The 20,033-nt window shown below is 40.5% G+C and overlaps 1 protein-coding gene across 3 annotated transcripts in view; it reads left to right on the top strand.

Moving 5' to 3' along the window:
* The window catches only part of LOC118357613 (retinoic acid receptor alpha-like), a 238,458-nt gene that overhangs the window by 8,216 nt on the left and 210,209 nt on the right, over positions 1-20,033 (top strand). The window contains exon 2 of one of the 3 annotated variants that reach the window (XM_052478388.1): positions 15,535-15,619. The exons of the other annotated variants lie outside the window; for them this stretch is intronic. The gene's annotated coding sequence lies outside the window, so the exon portion shown is untranslated. The remainder of the gene's footprint in view (positions 1-15,534; positions 15,620-20,033) is intronic. 3 annotated transcript variants of the gene reach the window in all.

Below are 20,033 nucleotides of genomic sequence, written 5' to 3'. Positions count from 1 at the left end.
ACCGGAAGAAATCTGCTTCCTTGTTTCGGTTTGACCAAGAAACAAATCCGAGACAAATGACAAGACTGTTGACATGGTGTGGAAACTGTAGGTATTGTAACATCGGCCCCATTCAATGTGGGTCACTTTTAACAATTGGTTGAAGTTGCGCATGGATATATTTTCCCATTTTCAGTGATCAGATTTTCCTGCACTTTTCGATGAAACGCACGTTCTGTTATAGTCACAGCCGTGATTTAACCAGTTTTAGAAACGTCTGAGTGTTTTCTATCCACACATACTAATCATATGCATATACTACATTCCTGGCATGGATAGCAGGGCGCTGAAATGTTGCGCGATTTTTAACAAAAAGCTGCGAAAATTCGCAGCTTCCTTAAGAGGTTTTAAGACTAATCACGGAGCTGTTATTGAATGTGATTGAATAGACTATTGATTTAGACATTGCGATTATGATCAGATTTAGCCTACATAGCATTGTTTTCTGATCTCTGTGTGAAAGACAAAGCTATAGTTTAACATGAACTTTGTCTATCAATCCATTTGAAGACTGTTTTATAGGAGGTGGTTGAATACTTAGGCTACTATGAATTGTGTTATGGTGTTCATACTGTCTATTGTGGTACATTTCACATTGGTCTGGCATTCGTACATGTACACACTGTCGGCCAAATCTTTTTTACCACATGAGACCTATTGCGTTTCACAATTTGTGTGGGGATATTGTGGCAGTGTCATACAATTCCATGACATTTTTCCACATCCATTTTGTAACTTGGATTTCATCGACTCTATTGCCCAGTCGGACAGTCTCTCAGCTTGACGGCTGACATTTCCAGTGAAAGAGCTCTTTTGTAGTTAGTTAATCATCCCCCTCTCCATAAAACGATGGTATCAATTTATTTTTTTTGAGTACATCCACACTGCTGTAAAAAGCCAGGCTCATTCTCCTCCCAGCCTGTCCAGGCAGGCAGTGAAACCTCTTCATTACCAGTGGCAGCCCACCCATACTCAATAGGCACACTGCGGGAATTCTGTCAGACTTTAAGCTAACTTTTGAGATTTGTAAATGTAGAATCCACAAGGTGCAATTGTGAAATTTGGTAGCGCATTGGTAGTTTTCATCTCGTCAGTCACTCGCTAGGTTTCCATTCAATTGGTGACAGATTTTCACCTGAATAGTCTAGAATCCTCAAAGTAAAATATGCAAATAGTCACCATTTGGGTTTCCACCATAAATCATTGCATAACGACATGGTGCACATAATGTACTTCTTTGGTACATTGGCTTTGGATTTTTATTTGGTACATAAACTTTCCATTGCATTTTGAACTCTACCCATACTTTGTCACAAACATTTGCACTCTCGCCCAAAACCTTGCAAATACAGTGCGGGTAGGCTAGTCTATGGATAAGAGCAAGAATATTTGTCAAATGTCAGTCAAGCATCGATCATAATGTCATCAGAATAAGACTAGGGCTGTCCCTAGTCCCATGTAGTCCGACCAGCAATTGATTTGATTGGGTCGAGCTTAGACTTGCTGCGATGTTTAAAAAAAAAAGACGGCGAGTGACTGACTAGCACCCGTTGTCTGTCACTCCTCCTTGCTGCAGCGACCATCACAGAACATCAACAGGGTTTATCGCGATGTCCGTGTTGCTGAAGATGTAACATGATTACAGCCATTTTAGACTGAAACGTTCTGTTACCGAAGTCCCGGATTTGTTTAGGAAAAACATTGCCTCAACCCAAGCGCTCTCTCTGTGACAAATGTTTGCATCACATGAACTTGCCCAATAGCATATCAAAATCGCATCAATAAATGGGTTAAAACAAACTGAACACCGTAACACACGCGACAGCAAAATGGGTGCAGAGGACGTGACAAACTAGAAACGGGAATTGTTTACTGGTTGCTCAAGAGTTGGGGGAAGTCAGATGAATGGAATAAATTTGACGAGATGTAGAAAATACTGGAGATCAAGAAAAATTGGGTAAGGAACAAGCACAGCGTGGGACCCTTTGCCCCAGTCTGAGGTCCTGAGCACTCTGTAACAGGTTTATCAAGGATCTCTCTGTACTTTGCGCCGTTCATCTTTGCCTCAATCCTGACTAGTCTCCCAGTCCTTGCTGCTGAAAAACATCTTCACAGCATGATGCTGCCACCACCATGTTTTACCGTAGGGATGGTGCCAGGTTTGTTCCAGACGTGACGCTTGGCATTCAGGCCAAAGGATTCAAGCTTGGTTTCATCACACCAGAGAATCTTGTTTTTCATGGTTTAAGACTCCCTTTAGGTGCCATTTGGTAAACTCCTAGCGGGCTGTCACGTGCCTTTTTACTGAGGGGCATCCATCTGGCCACTCTACCATAAAGGCCTGATTTGGTGCTGCAGAGATGCTTGTCCTTCTGGAAGGTTCTGCCATTTCCACAGAATAACTTTTTAGCTCTGTCAGTGACCATTGAGGTTTTGGTCACCTCCCTGACTAAGGCTCTTCTCCCCCGATTGCTCATTATTTTTTTACCTTTTAGAGCAATGTAAACAACACTAAATCAATTATAAGCGTACAAAAAAATTGTGAATCCTATATTACAGCAAAGACTAAAAACAGTCACATTAATTTGTGAATGCAGTTTCCAAAATGAAATGGTTAACTTATTGTTTACGCTAACACGGAACCCAAACCGGCTGCGCGCCATTGTGCATAAATCAATATTGTCCCCCTACATCAAACGCGATTACGACACACAGGTTAAAATATCAAAACAAACTCTGAACCAATGACATTAATTTGGGGACAGGTCAGAAAAAGCATTAAACATGTATGGCAATTTAGCTAGTAAGCTTGCTGTTGATAGCTAATTTGTCCTGGGATATAAACATTGAGTTGTGCATTTCAGGTAAAATAACAAGGTCCTCTACTCCGACAATTAATCCACACATAACGGCCAACCAAATCGTTTCTAGTCATCTCTCCTCCTTCCAGGCTTTTTCATCTTTGAACATATGGTGATTGGCATCTACACTTTCATAGTATTACCACGACAACCGGCAAAACATTTCGTCTTTCAATCACCCATGTGGGTATAACCAATGAGGAGATGGCACGTGGGTGCCTGCTTCTATAAACCAATGAGAAGATTGGAGAGGCAGTTTCTAGTCAGAAATAGAAAGGAGTTCTATTTTAGCCCTTGGCATAGCAGACGCTCGTTGGCGCGTGTGCAGTGTGGGTGTAATAATTGAATAACATGGATTTCTAAATTTTGCGACTGACTTGTCTGGTCAGCATGTAATTATTCAATGGTCGCTTTTATTATAAAACTAAATTTGTATTTCAAATCATGAATGACTTGTGATGACCTAAACAAAAGTGATTGCTACAGTAGCCTACAGTCGTGGCCAAAAGTTGAATGACACAAATATTAATTTTCACAAAGTTTGCTGCTTTAGTGACTTTAGATATTTTTGTCAGATGTTACTATGGAATACTGAAGTAAAATTCCAAGCATTTCATAAGTGTCAAAGGCTTTTATTGACCATTACATGAAGTTGATGCAAAGAGTCAATATTTGCAGTGTTGACCCTTCTTTTTCAAGACCTCTGCAATCTGCCCTGGCATGCTGCCAATTAACTTCGGAGCCACATCCTGACTGATGGTAGCCCATTCTTGTATAATCAATGCTTGGAATTTGTGGGTTTTTGTTTGTCCACCCACCTCTTGAGGATTGACCACAAGTTCTCAATGGGATTAAGGTCTGGGAAGTTTCCTGGCTATGGACCCAAAATATCGATGTTTTGTTCTCCGAGCCACTTAGTTATCACTTTTGCCTTATGGCAAGGTGCTCCATCATGCTGGAAAAGGCATTGTTTGTCACCAAACTGTTGCTGGATGGTTGTGAGAAGTTGCTCTCGGAGGATGTGTTGGTACCATTCTTTATTCATGGCTGTGTTCTTAGGCAAAATTGTGAGTGAGCCCACTCCCTTGGCTGAGAAGCAACCCCACACATGAATGTTCTAAGGATGCTTTACTGTTGGCATGGCACAGGACTGATGGTAGTGCTCACCTTGTCTTCTCCGGACAAGCTTTTTTTCCGGATGCCCCAAACAATCGGAAAGGGGAATCATCAGAGAAAATGACTTTACCCCAGTCCTCAGCAGTCCAATTCCTGTACCTTTTGCAGAATCAGTTTGTCCCTGATGCTTTTCCTGGAGAGAAGTGGCTTCTTTGCTGCCCTTCTTGACACCATGCCATGCTCCAAGTCTCCGCCTCACTCTGCGTGCAAATGCACTCACACTTGCCTGCTGCATTCCTGAGCAAGCTCTGCTCTGGTCTGGTGGTGACCCGATCCCACAGCTGAATCAATTTTAGGAGACTGTCCGGGCGCTTGCTGGACTTTCTTGGGTGCCCTGAAGCCTTCTTCACAACAATTGAACCGCTCTCCTTGAAGTTCTTGATGAGCCGATAAATGTTTGATTTAGGTGCAATCTTACTGGCAGCAATATCCTTGCCTGTGAAGCCCTATTTGTGCAAATCAATGATGACTGCACGTGTTTCCTTGCAGGTAACCATGGTTGACAGAGGAAGAACAATGATTCCAAGCACCACCCTCTTTTTATTTTTTTTTATTTTTATTTTTTAGTTCAAATAACAGACTGGATGCTTCAATCAGCATGACAGAGTGATCTCCAGCCTTGTCAACACTCACACCTGTGTTAATGAGAGACATGATATCAGTTGCTTCTTTTGTGGCAGGGCTGAAATGCAGTGGAAATGTTTTTGGGGATTCTGTTAATTTGCATGGCAAAGAGGGACTTTGCAATTAATTGCAATTCATCTGATCACTCTTCATAACATTCTGGAGTATATGCAAATTGCCATCATACAAAATGAGGCAGCAGACTTTGTGAAAATTATTTAGTCATTCTCAACTTTTGGCCACGACTGTATATAAGTATTGAAATAGGGTGCATTCAGAAAGTATTCAGACCCCTTGACTTTCCACATTTTGTTACGTTAGTCTTATTCTAAAATGGTTTAAATAGTTTCTCATCAGTCTACACACTACCCCATAATGACAAAGCAAAAACCGGTTTGTAGAAATGTTAGCAAATGTATTAAAAATTTAAAACTGATATTACATTTACACAACTATGCAGACCCTTTACTCAGTACTTTGTTGAAGCATTTTTGGCAGTGAATACAGCCTTGCGTCTTCTTGTGTATGACGCTACAAGCTTGGTCCTTGTTCAGGGAGGTCATACCCAAGAAAAGTCTAGGCTGTAATCCCTGCCAAAGGACTTTCAACAAAGAACTGAGTAAAGGGTCTGCATACTTATGTAACTGTAAAATCATTTTTCTATTTTTAATACATTTGCAAACATTTCAAGTTGTAGAAACATCTTAAGGATGATCAATGGAAACAGGATGCACCGGAGCTCATTTTCGAGTCTCATAGCAAAGGGTCTGAATGCTTATGTAATACTTAAGTAAAAAAAAATATATATATATTATATATATATTAAGCCTGCTGATGATCATGACATTATTATAATAAAAATAACAGAGTTCAAGAAAATTGTTATTCTTTTTTTAAATAAAATTTGGAATAGTGCAAACTAAATAAATTAGAACAGCCTTTGGTATTTATATTGAAAAAAAGTGTAAAGGCTTTAGCACAGCAAAGATTATTATATATATTTTTTGCAATTGTTAATCACAAGTTTTGATTGCATGAGGCTTGGTGCTCACGGCATCAGTATACAATTTAAACACACGGCAACAGAAGCACGATCTGTCTTATTCCTGTAGATGTATATGGGAGATTATCCATATAGGTCACCGACCATTCCGTATCTTCTCCACAGTGCAATCTGTTTTCCGAGCTGGTCATAGGTGCACCTCAGCCACGGTCAAGGCAGACTCCATAGCCTTGGTTTCTCAAATGACTGCCTCGCCTGGTTCACCAACTATTTCTCAGAGTTCCGTGTGTCAAATCGGAGGACCTCTGTCAGTCTGCGGGAGCCACAGGGCTCAATGCTCGGGCCGACTCTTTTCTCTGTATATATCAATGATGTCGCTCTTGCTGCTGGTGATTCTCTGATCCACCTACGCAGATGACACCATTCTGTATACACCTGGCCCTTCTTTGGACACTGTGCTAACAAACCTCCAAACGAGCTTCAACGCCATACAACACTCCTTCCGTGGCCTCCAACTTCCTTTTAAATGCTAGTAAAAAATAAGTGCATGCTCTTCAACCAATTGCTGCCCTTAACCAAACTCTCCTTCCAGACTCATATCAAACATCTCCAATCTAAAATCAAATTTAGAGTCTGCTTTCTATTCCGCAACAAAGCCTCCTTCACTCATGCTGCCAAACTTACCCTAGTAAAACTGACTATCCTACCGATCCTCGACTTCGGCGACGTCATCTACAAAATAGTTTCCAACACTCTACTCAGCAAACTGGATGCAGTTTATCACAGTGCCATCCGTTTTGTCACTAAAGCACCTTATACCACCCACCACTGCGACCTGTATGCTCTAGTCGGCTGGCCCTCGCTACATATTCGTCGCCAGACCCACTGGCTCCAGGTCATCTACAAGTCCATGCTAGGTAAAGCTCCGCCTTATCTCAGTTCACTGGTCACGATGGCAACACCCACCCGTAGCACGCGCTCCAGCAGGTGTATCTCACTGATCATCCCTAAAGCCAACATCTAATTTGGCCGCCTTTCGTTCCAGTTCTCTGCTGCTTGTGACTGGAACGAATTGCAAAAATCGCTGAAGTTGGAGACTTTTATCTCCCTCACCAACTTCAAACATCTGCTATCTGAGCAGCTAACCGATTGCTGCAGCTGTACATAGTCTATCGGTAAATAGCCCACCCATTTTTACCTACCTCATCCCCATACTGTTTTTATTTATTTACTTTTCTGCTCTTTTGCACACCAATATCTCTACCTGTACATGGCCATCTGATCATTTATCACTCCAGTGTTAATCTGCAAAATTGTAATTATTCGCCTACCTCATGCCTTTTGCACACAATGTATATAGACTCCCTTCTTTTTCCTACTGTGTTATTGACTTGTTAATTGTTTACTCCATGTGTACCTCTGTTGTCTGTTCACACTGCTATGCTTTATCTTGGCCAGGTCACAGTTGCAAATGAGAACTTGTTCTCAACTAGCCTACATGGTTAAATAAAGGTGAAATAAAAAAAATAAAAAAAATAACAATTTCTTGTTTCAGAAAACAGAAAGCATTCTCATCCTTTTATTTTGTGTATGTAATTATGGCGCAAAATATATTTTGGCTGGTAAAAAAATCTGAGTGGCTGGCAGATTTTTCTACCTGACACAGTAGCTGTTTGACCAAAAAGTTATTTTCCCACCCTGCCAGAAAAAACGCTATTAATATTATTGTTATAGCAGCTTCACCCTGCTGACAAAAGCTAGCCTGGGGTCACTTCAGCAAAGAGTACTACACCAACTAGCTCACAAATGTAGCTTGTGTGCATGCATGTCTCTGTTTCTTTGTGCTTGTATATCTGGGGACTTTTTTTTTTACCTGTTGGTCAGTCAACCTGTTGGGCATCTGTCAAAGCAGAGGCATTGATAGATCGCCCTGCCTGCCATGGCGCCTTTTTTTAGAAACGTGGTCTCTGTGGTTCTGCCGTGTGTGTGTGTGTGTGTGTGCCAGGCGGGCATAGATAGCAGCATCACCCTGCTGTCTGCCTGCACATTAGTTGAGGCCAGTGCCAGATCTGTGTGAACGGGAGGATAATGGCCCATAACAGAGCTGGTAATGCTTTGGCGGCTACTGCTGGCTCTGCAAATTCAAGAGCTCAGTTCATAGCGTCATTGTCATGCTGTGCTCTCTGCTCTGCTCTCCAGACAAGACTTTTGTAAGCTGCTGCCTGCTGCTGCTACCATTGTATCTATGGTCTGTTAACACAGCAGAGCCAGGGAGAAGTTGTTCTGCCCCTGAACAAGGCAGTTAACCCACTGTTCCTAGGCCATCATTGTAAATAAGAATTTGTTCTTAACTGACTTGCCTAGATAAATCTAAAATCCCATCTCTCGATCTCAATCATGCTACAGAGAGACTGCTGTTGTTCTCTAGCAGATGAGATTCCAGTGCAAGCATTGAGATGGGAGCCAAGATGAGCCACAAATTACCCTGGCTGGCCCGCCTTGCCAAAGGACAAGACTCGGACCACATCAGTCTTTATTGGGTACAGGCCTGCACTGTGCCTGTGGTGATGTCTGACCATGTCAGCTGACATTGATGATTTAACAAGCTGAAAAACTTTAAGTGACGTAGATGGTAGTACAGTGGGGCAAAAAATGATTTAGTCAGCCACCAATTGTGCAAGTTCTCCCACTTAAAAAGATGAGGCCTGTAATTTTCATCATAGGTACACTTCAACTATGACCAACAAAATGGAAGATTTTTTTTTTTTCTCCACAAGATTACACTAGGATTTTTAATGAATTTATTTGCAAATGATGGTGGAAAATAAGTATTTGGTCACCTTCAAACAAGCAAGATTTATGGCTCTCACAGACCTGTAACTTCTTCTTTAAGAGGCTTCTCTGTCCTCCACTCGTTACCTGTATTAATGACACCTGTTTGAACTTGTTATCAGTATACAAGACACCTGTCCACAACCTCAAACAGTCACACTCCAAACTCCACTATGGCCAAGAACAAAGAGCTGTCAAAGGACACCAGAAACAAAATTGTAGACCTGCATCAGGCTGGGAAGACTGAATCTGCAATAGATAAGCAGCTTGGTTTGAAGAAATCAACTGTGGGAGCAATTATTAGGAAATGGAAGACATACAAGACCACTGATAATCTCCCTCGATCTGGGGCTCCACGCAAGATCTCACCCCGTGGGGTCAAAATGATCACAAGAACGGTGAGCAAAAATCCCAGAACCACACAGGTGGACCTAGTGAATGACCTGCAGAGACCTGGGACCAAAATTAAAAAGCCAACCATCAGTAACACGCTACGCCGCCAGGGACTCAAATCCTGCAGTGTGTCCCCCTGCTTAAGCCAGTACATGTCCAAGCCCGTCTGTAGTTTGCTAGAGAGCATTTGGATGATCCAGATGAAGATTGAATGTCATAAGGTCAGATGAAACCAAAATTGAACTTTTTGGTAAAAACTCAACTCGTCATGTTTGGAGGACAAAGAATGCTGAGTTGCATCCAAAGAACACCATACCTACTGTGAAGCATGGGGGTGGAAACATCATGCTTTGGAGCTGTTTTTCTGCAAAGGGACCAGGACAACTCATCCGTGTAAAGGAAAGAATGAATGGGGCCACGTATCGTGAGAGTGAGTGAACCTCCCATCAGCAAGGGCATTGAAGATGAAACATGGCTGGGTCTTTCAGCATGACGTTGATCCCAAACACACCGCCCGGGCAACGAAGGAGTGGCTTCGTAAGAAGCATTTCGAGGTCCTGGAGTGGCCTAGCCAGTCTCTAGATCTCAACCCCATAGAAAATCTTTGGAGGGAGTTGAAAGTCTGTGTTGCCCAGCAACAGCCCCCATCACTGCTCTAGAGGAGATCTGCATAGAGGAATGGGCCAAAATACCAACAGTGTGTGAAAACATAGTGAAGAAAACGTTTGACCTCTGTCATTGCCAACAAAGGGTATATAACAAAGTATTGAGAAATGTTTTGTTATTGAACAAATACTTATTTTCCACCATAATTGTCGGAACTAGAAGCACAAGCATTTCACTACACTCACATTAACATCTGCTAACCATGTGTATGTGACAAATACAATTTGATTTAATTTGCAAATAAATTCATTAAAAATCCTACAATGTGATTTTCTGGATTTCTTTTCTTCTCATTTTTTCTCATAGTTGAAGTCTACCTATGATGAAAATTACAGGCCTCATCTTTTTAAGTGGGAGAACTTGCACAATTGGTGGCTGACTAAATACGTTTTTGGCCCCACTGTACATAGGACTCCGACTAGAGGTCGACCGATTATGATTTTTCAATACCGATTTATTGGAGGACCAAAAAAGCCGATACCGATTTTAAAATAAAAATATATTTGTAATAATGACAATTACAACAATACTGAATGAACACTTATTTGACCTTAATATAATACATCAATAAAATCAATTTAGCCTCAAGTAAATAATGAAACAAACATGTTCAATATAGTTTAAATAATGCAAAAACAGTGTTCGAGGAAAGTAAAAGTGCAATATGTGCTATGTAAGAAAGCTAACACTTCAGGTTCCTTGCTCAGAACATGAGAACATATGGAAGCTGGTGGTTCCTTTTAACATGAGTCTTCAATATTCCCAGGTAAGAAGTTTTAGGTTGTAGTTATTATACGACTGTTTCCCTCTACCATTTGTATTTCATTAACCTTTGACTATTGGATGTTGTTATTGGCACTTTAGTATTCCCAGTGTAACAGTATAGCTTCCATCCCTCTCCTCGCTCCTCCCTGGGCTCGAACCAGGGACACAACGACATAGCCACCCTCGAAGCAGCGTTACCCATGCAGAGCAAGGGAAACAACAACAGGCTCAGAGCGGGTGATGTTTGAAACTCTCTTAGCGCGCGCTAACTAGCTAGCCATTTCACTTCGGTTACACCAGCCTCATCTCGGGAGTTGATGGGCTTGAAGTCATAAACCGCGCAAAGCTTGACGCACAATGAAGAGCTGCTGGCAAAACGCACAATGTTTACACGCCTGCTTATGCTTACCACCGCTCAGTCAGATACTTAGATGCTTGTATGCTCAGTCAGATTATACGCAACACAGGACACTGTAGATAATATCTAGTAATATCATCAACCAAGTGTAGTTAACTAATGATTATGATTGATTGTTTTTTTTATAAGATACGTTTAATGCTAGCTAGCAACTTACCTTGGCTTACTGCATTCGCGTAACAGGCGGTCTCCTTGTGGACTGCAAGGAGAGAGAGGCAGGTCGTTATTGCGTTGGACTAGTTAACTGTAAGGTTGCAAGATTGAATCCCCCGAGCTGACAAGGTGACTCTGTCGTTCTGCCCCTGAACAAGGCAGTTAACCCACCGTTCCTAGGCCGTCATTGAAAATAAGAATGTGTTCTTAACTGACTTGCCTAGTTAAATAAAGGTGTATATATAAAAAAAATACCCATTCCCAATTGTTATGAAAACTTGAAATCGGCCCTAATTATTGGCCATTCCGATTAATCGGTCGACCTCGAACACCGACTACAGTGTCCTAACTGTGGGTTCTGCCATCAGCCTGAGGTATCATAAACAAATGTTTCAAATAATGTAATGATGTTGAAATGTGTTAAAGGTATTGGAAATTTCAGGAAAACGTCATGGATGATTTTTGTGGAGAATCGATTCATTTCCCTCAGTTATTCTGTACAGATTCATCTCTCCATTCTAACAAGCCCTGCACAGCTTTGTAGGTGTAAACAGAAGACTTATATGTGGGCTTTCAGGGAAGGGGGTCATAGTTTATTTTTTCATAGTTTATACTAGCATCAAAAATAATATTACAATAACTATCAATACATTTTTTTTTATATTTATCACATTAGTGAACTACATTGTATATGGCCCAATAAGCTTTGTAGCTAAAATGTTGATGGTTTCTTTTCACCCTGCTTTTGTTTCTCAAGCTGTGGTCTGTCAGAGACCTTATGACATTTGTGTGCGCGTGCAGACACACACACACACACACACACACACATCCGTGCGCGCACACACTGCAGCAGGTACAGCCTTAATGATTCATGGTATTGGGAGAAAAGCATATTGATAAATATATACCTGGACTATTCAGTCATTGAAATTGCGAAACTAAGCTGGGCAGAACTGAGACTAATGCAGCACAGTAAATTAAACACGCAATCTTCTCTGTTAGGTGACGGCACAATGGTGATTTAGGCTTTTGTGTGAGTTGCCCTTCATTATTCATGTCCTGTGGGCTGCCTGCAGTTGAATAGATCCACAGGCCATTGACTGGGCACATTAATGGAGACTGAGCAAACTGGAGGGAGTTAAAAATGGCTTCATTTCTTCTCAGTGTCCCATATTCATCAAAATGAACGTGGAACCCCAAGCATGTAGTTTGGCATCCTGCGTATGTAAAATGTGTTGACCGTGTTCCTGGAAAGGCTTGCTGCATTGTTCCCGGGTTTCATTTTGTACACACATCAGCCATTCCTTGTTTCTCAAAACCCTCTCTGCCATTTCAACTTGCTGCTCCCTTCCTGGATATAAGGCTATCTTAGTCTGGTCTTTAGCTATGCTTATCACACCTCAAGGTGTTGGATAATGGTTGGCTACTGAATCAATACTTTTTGTCAAGTTTCGCAGGCCTCGATTTAAAATAAATGTTAAATTTCAACATTGGAGGTCAACCGATTTATGATTTAACGCTGATACCGATTTATTGGAGGACCAAAAAAAGCTACTCCCGATCAATCAGCCGTTATTTTTTTATGATTTAAAGCAAAAACATGTTGTAAAAATTACAATTAAAACAATACTGAATGAACACCTTTTTATTTTAACTTAATATAATACATCTATCAAATCAATTTAGCCTCAAATAATTAATGAAACATGTTCAATTTGGTTTAAATAATGCAAAAACAAAGTGTTGGAGAAGAAAGTAAAAGTGCAATATGTGCCATGTAAAAAAAAAAAAGAAAGATGTTTAAGTTCCTTGCTCAGAACATGAGAACAAATGAAAACTGGTTCCTTTTAACATGAGACTTCAATATTCCCAGGTAAGAAGTTTTAGGTTGAGGTTATTAAAGGACTATTTCTCTCCATACCATTTTTGTATTTCCTATACCGTTTGACTATTGGATGTTCTTACTGGCACTTTAGTATTGCCAGTGTAACAGTATAGCTTCCATCCCTCTCCTCACCCCTACCTGGGCTCGAACCAGGGACACATCGACAACAGCCACCCTCGAGGCATCGTTACCCATCGCTCCACAAAAGCCGCGGCCCTTGCAGGGCAAGGGGAACAACTACTCCAAGTCTCAGAGCGAGTGCCGTTTGAAACGCTATTAGTGCACACCCCGCTAACTAGCTAGGCATTTCACATCGGTTACACCAGCCTTATCTCGGGAGTTGATAGGCTTGAGGTCATAAACAGCTCAATGCTTGAAGCACAGCGAAGAGCTGCTGGTAAAACGCGCGAAAGTGCTGTTTGAATGAATGCTTACGAGCCTGCTGCTGCCGACCATTGCTCAGACTGCTATATCAAATCATAAACTTAATTATAACATAACACACAGAAATACGAGCCTTAGGTCTGGCCTGCTTGCCTCCCTACCACTGAGGAAGTACAGTTCCCGCTCAGCCCAGTCAAAACTGTTCGCTGCTCTGGCCCCCCAATGGTGGAACAAACTCCCTCACGACGCCAGGACAGCGGAGTCAATCACCACCTTCCGGAGACACCTGAAACCCCACCTCTTTAAGGAATACCTAGGATAGGATAAGTAATGTAATCCTTCTCACCCCCCTTTAAGATTTAGATGCACTATTGTAAAGTGACTATTCTACTGGATGTCATAAGGTGAATGCACCAATTTGTAAGTCGCTCTGGATAAGAGCGTCTGCTAAATGACTTAAATGTAATGTAATGTAGGTCATTAGTATGGTCAAATCCAGAAGCTATCATTTTGAAAATAAAATGTTTATTCTTTCGGTGAAATACGGAACCATTCTGTATTTTATCTAACGGGTGGCATCCAACAGTCTATATATTCCTGTTACATTGCACAACCTTAAATGTTATGTCATAATTACGTACAATTCTGGCAAATTAGTTCGCACCTAGCCAGGCGGCCCAAACTGTTGCATATACCCTGACTCTGCGTGCAATGAACGCAAGAGAAGTGACACAATTTCGTTAGTTTAATATAAATTCATGTTAGCAGGCAATATTAACTAAATATGCAGGTTTAAAAATATATACTTGTCTATTGATTTTAAGAAAGGCGTTGGTGCAACGACAGTGCTGTTTTTCGCAATTATTTTATTAAGACTTCATAGGCGGCACGTGAGTTTCAAGTTCGGGGAAGCTTACCATTTTATAACTGTTCTGCGTGCCAGTTATGATTTTTTCATATGAAAAATCATTCATGGAACAGTTTAATTTCAATAATAACTTTTTTGTTTTTGTGGTCTAGGTTATTGTCCTGCTAAAATGTAAATAAATCTCCCAGTGTCTGGTGGAAAGCAGACTGAAAGCAGACTGAACCATGCTTTCCTCTAGGATTTTGCCGGTTTCTTTCTTTTTTTTATCCTGAAGCTCCCCAGTCCTTAATGATTACAAGCATACCCATAACATGATGCAGCCAGGACTGTGCTTGAACATATGCAGAGTAGTACTCAGTAATGTATTGGATTTGTCCCAAACATAACACTTTCTGTATTCAGGACAAAGTTACTGGCTTTGCCAGATTTTTTTCGCGCTATTACTTTAGTGCATTGCAGCAAACTGTACAAGCTTATTTTCACTTTGTCAATTAGGTTAGTATTGTGAAGTAACTGCAATGATGTTGAGCCATCCTCAGTTTTGTCCAATCACAACCATTAAACTCGAACTGTTTAAAAGTCACAATTGGCCTCTTGGTGAAATCCCTGTACGGTTTCCCTCTTTTCTGGAAACTGATTTTGGAAGGACGCCTGTACATTTTGGAGTGACGGAGTATTAATACACCATCCAAAGTGTAATTAATAACTTCAACATGCTCAAAGGGATAGTCAATATATATTTTTTTACCTAACTACCAATAGGTTCCCTTTGCGAGACATTGGAAAACCTCCTTGTTCGTTGTGGTTTAATCTGTTTGTTTGAAATTCACTGCTCGACTGAGGGACCTTTACAATTATCTGTATGTGTGGGGTACAGAGATGAGAGTTTGACATTCTTTTTGAATTACTATTATTGCACACAAGTGAGTCCATGCAACTAATTATGACTTGTTGAGCAATTATTTTTATTCCTGAACTTATTTAGGCCTGTCATAACAAAGGGGTTGAATATGTGCTAACACAAGACAATTTAAACTTTATTTTTTATTCATTTAAAAAATGTGTGCAGGCCAGTAACCAAAAATCTCATTTTAATATATTTAAAATTCTAGCTGTAACACAACAATATGTGGAGAAAGTGGGGTGTGAATACTTTCTGAAGGGACTGTATCATTTTTCATTTACTTCCCTATTGGACCTACCGCTATGTCATCTCTCTCCTGTTCTATTGGTTTTCATATCAACTTTCTTTTGTTTTCCAGAAGCCAAAGGCACAATCCTAGTCATATTAGCAACCCATCCTAGTTATTGCATTTTATATATCCTCCCCACCTCTTTCTAAATGTCTAACAGATTTTCATCTGTCACAAGGAACTGTTATAAGGTGTGCTGTTTAAAATGTTTTCCCGCAAATTGCTTTTTGGCAAATGTTTGATAATGTATGTTTTATTGGCTGCTTCATTACAGGGCCCGTGTGGTTCAGTTGGTAGAGCATGGCGTTTGCAACGCCAGGGTTGCGAGTTCGATTCCCATGGGGGACCAGTATGAAAAGGTATGCACTCACTACTGTAAATCACTTTGGATTAGAGCATGTGCTAAATTACTCAAATGTATATTTGGTATTTATTAGGCTCCAAAAGCTGCAAAAGAATCAGCTACTCTTCCTGGGGTCCACATAAAACATGACCTAATATACAGTGCCAGTCAAAAGTTAGGACCCACCTACTCAAGTTTTTATTTTATTTTTTTTTTTTTTAAACTATTTTCTACATAGTAGAATAATAGTGAAGGCATCAAAACTGCAATAACACACATGGAATCATGTAGTAACCAAAAAATTGGGAGATTCTTCAAAGTAGCCACCCTTCGCCTTGACAGCTTTGCACACTCTTGGTGTTCTCGAAACCTGCAGTCTTCAAAAGAGGTTAAAGGATTTCCCACATACGCTGAGCATTTGTTGGCTGCTTTTCCTTCTCTGCAGTACAACTCATCCCAAACCATCTCAGTTTGGTTGAGGACGGGGGATTGTGGAGGCCAGGTCATCTGATGCAGCACTCATCACTCTCCTCCTTGGTCAAATAGCCCTTACACAGCCTGGAGGTGTGTTGGGTCATTGTCATGTTGAAAAACAAATGATAGTCCCACTATGCGCAATCCAGATGGGATGGTGTATTGCTGCAGAATGCTGTGGTAGCCATGCTGGTTAAGTGTGCCTTAGATTCTAAATAAATCCCTGACAGCGTCACCATAACACCACCTACTTCATGCTTCACGGTGGGAACCACACATGCGGAGATCATCCGTTCACCTACTCTGCGTCTCACAAAGACACGGCTGTTGGAATCCAAAACTCAAATTTGGACCAAAGGACAGATTTCCACCAGTCTAATGTCCATTGCTTGTGTTTCTTGGCCCAAGCAAGTCTCTTCTTATTGGTGTCCTTTTAGTAGTGGTTTCTTTACAGCAATTTTTAGAGGTATCTCTGGGTCTTCCATTCCTGTTGTGATCCTCATGAGAGCCAGTTTCATCATAGCGCTTGATGTTTTTGGCAACTGCACTTGAAGAAACGTTTTAAGTTCTTAATGGTCCACATTGACTGACCTTCATGTCTTAAAGTAATGATGGATTGTCATTTCTCTGCTTATTTGACCTGTTCTTGCCATAATACGGACTTGGTGTTTTACCAAATAGAGCTATCTTCTGTATACCAACCCTACCTTGTACAGAAGTTTTTTTAAATATGTTTTTTAATGTATGTTAACTAGTTAAGTTAGCGACATTATGACTAAACTCATCTGCTGTCGACATCAGGATATGATTTGAGAGTAGGGCTGTTACCGTGACCGTATTACTGCCACACCAGCAGACACGAGTCATGACCGCTTAGTCATGGTAACTAGACTTCTCCAAGCTATGATGCTGCTGGTCATTAGTAGCCTACCAAACGTGCTGATACTCAGTACTCTATTGTCTAATATCACTGACATAAATGTAATTGAAAAATCTAATCAGAACTTCATGAGGCGATGAGCTCATGTTGCGCAACATTTTTGTAGGCTATGCAATTGCGTGAGAAAATGGTTTTGTTTGGATCCTTCTCGTTTTAATAATGCAATCAGCTTTCTATTGGGTAGGCCTACTATATTTATTTCTCAACTTTCCTAATATTAAGAAAATTGCTTCTCTTTACAACAGCCTACCTGGCTGGCATGAAGACGAACCACTGGAAAAGCGTTATCCATTCGCTTTAGAAGTGCATTTTTTTTCTCCTTCTGTTGACAGGTGCATGATAATGGTCCATTCTAAATCAAAACAAATGTTCACACATTACTTTGTATTTGTAAAGACCAGATTAAATCAAGAATTGTCTGGTGGGTATCGACTATTGGTCGATCACTTGTGAATGATGCCCAGCTAGTAATATTTTTTTCTGTGACTTTTTCAAATCAGTCGCACACCTCATGTAGCCTAGACCATAGGCCTACGTATATGTTTTGAAACCGTTTGTATCACAACTAAAATGGTCAAATGACTTCGTAAAATTAAGCTCATTAATCCGCTTTATTTTTTTATTTGACCTTTTATTTAACTAGGTAAGTCAGTTAAGAACAAATTCTTTACAATGATGGCCTATCCCAGACAATGTTGGGCCAATTGTGCGCCGCCTTATGGGACTCCCAATCACAGCCGGTTGTGATACAGCCTGGATTAGGCCATTTCTTTCCATTATAAGTGCAACAGTACGCACATGGCAGTATAGGGTATAAGTGCGAATGTTCCAAAATGAAACCAATTAGCGGGAAACATTCTCAAATGTCCGAAAATGCTTTATGCATGTCATACTTCATTTTAAAGATGCTCCTTTTTATAATAATCTTCCACAAACTTGAAACTCAGGCGCCTGTTAGGCTCTACACCAGTTAGGCTCTACACCAAATTATGGGACGGCAGTGTAGCCTAGTGGTTAGAGCGTTGGACTAGTAACCGGAAGGTTGCAAGTTCAAATCCCCGAAATCCCCAAATCTGTCGTTCTGCCCCTGAACAGGCAGTTATAACCCACTGTTCCTAGGCGGTCATTGAAAATAAGAATTTGTTCTTAACTGACTTGCCTAGTTAAATAAAGGTTAGAACATTTTTAAGCGAAACATTCTGATCTGTTGCATTAGCCTCATTGCTTTTAAACATTGTTTTTTTTAATGCTAGTGTTTGTGTTAATTTGGGATCTATTGCATCCCACAACTGTCCCAGACTATGTTTGGAATATTTCTTTCTCGCACAGAAGGACAAGTTGACCAATAGAATAGGTAAACTTTTGCACTATGGGGATAGTGGATGACAGGCTAGTGCATTTGCTGTTCATTAGGCCTACTCATCTTGTTGGCTGACTTAAAGTAAATGCGGGCAGTTCAACATTTTCCCCGATGTCTGTCTTTACTTGTAGCCGGTGAGAAGAACCTGATCACGTGACGGGCATTGGCTAGTAAAAATTGAGATATCTGAGAGAGCCATGCGAGTGAGGGGTGCTTCGGAGCATGCAGCCGGGAGAATGGAATTATAATTAATATATTCAGCCCAAGGGTGCAAAAGGCATGGATTTTTTTTTTTTTAGGGGGCAACACAGTGGCTGCGCAAGGAAATTCAAGGTATTATCAACTGCTTGTCAAATTGTGAATGAGAGACTAAAGTGAGTGCAGTCTGCGCAAAAAACAAACATGCCTTTCATGCTACTTTTTTCAAACCATCATTAGTTACATCATGCAGCTTTAGAATATATAAAAAGTATAAACTCGCCAAAGGTTTCTTTCACAACTAAAGTTGCATAAATATTTCAATGTACGCACTCCCTCAATTTTTTGGGGAGAAAATATATATATTTTTTATTCAGCTATGTATATTTTGTATTCTTTATACTATAAATAATGCCACAGAATTCTAAGCAAACCTTGCCTGCTAAATGAACTAGTGTAGCCCACAGCCAATTGGATAGCCAGATCAGGGCCTAACAAGGACAAACACGAGTATGATATTCTGTTCTTCTGAAATAGACTACATTTTATTCATATCATGTTTCTCTAGACCTGTCTAAAATAAATAATGTATTGATGGTGTAGGTTATATTGCATGGATTTCTTAGACTTTTTAAAATGTAGGTCTGCATCAGTAGCTTGTAGACTGTGTGGGGAAGCCAGGAGATTATAAATGGGTTCATGTTAATCAAATGTCAATTACCGTGAGACCAGCAGTTATTTGCTTGACATCACCGGCTGACAAAATTTCATGACCTCTCAAATAGGGCTGTGGCATACTAGTTAGCTCCAAAAGAGGTTAGACTTTGGCTACATGCTGACACTGCATTCTGAGCCTTCCAGTGGCTAGCCACACTACAACCTTAATTTGACCAGGTTCCCGTGAAGAAATTGCAATGACAGTCCACCACAACATACCCGAGAGTCTCCTGATTAGTCTGTTTAATTTCATTATGTATTAAAAACACATTTTGAGATCGTTGTTAGGGGATTTTGCCAGTGGTTAGAAGGGGGAATTGGGCACCACGGGAACATTTTGTCCGAGGTTGTAACAGTAATGGAAGGTTCAGTTGCAATGAATGGCAGTAGAGGCATAATCCTTCTTATGCAGGAAAATAAAAGGCATGTGATATATCAGAAATTGTGTAATATAACTATTGTCAACCTAAAATATATAATTATAAATAGTTTATGGATTGTATACAGTTTCTGTAGAAATAGCCCCCCCCCAAAATGTTAGCACACCATGTCTAAATGTTTGGTTTTCTTGAAAAGTTGAGTGCTAATATAATACAATATCAGCACTTGTTGTATTTACAGCTTCTCTATCAACTGATTTAAGCCGGTATATGGCTGTGGATTGACTGCATTGTTTGAATGGAATATTGTCAGTTAATAAAATATATGAATATTTATAAAACTGGTTGACCAACTCCCTGA

This window comes from Oncorhynchus keta, chromosome 24 (assembly GCF_023373465.1).
Source record: "Oncorhynchus keta strain PuntledgeMale-10-30-2019 chromosome 24, Oket_V2, whole genome shotgun sequence".
In the NCBI taxonomy this organism is placed as follows: Eukaryota; Metazoa; Chordata; class Actinopteri; order Salmoniformes; family Salmonidae; genus Oncorhynchus; species Oncorhynchus keta.
The sequence above is the reverse complement of the archived record's forward strand: the minus strand, read 5'-3'. Positions and strand labels throughout refer to the sequence as shown.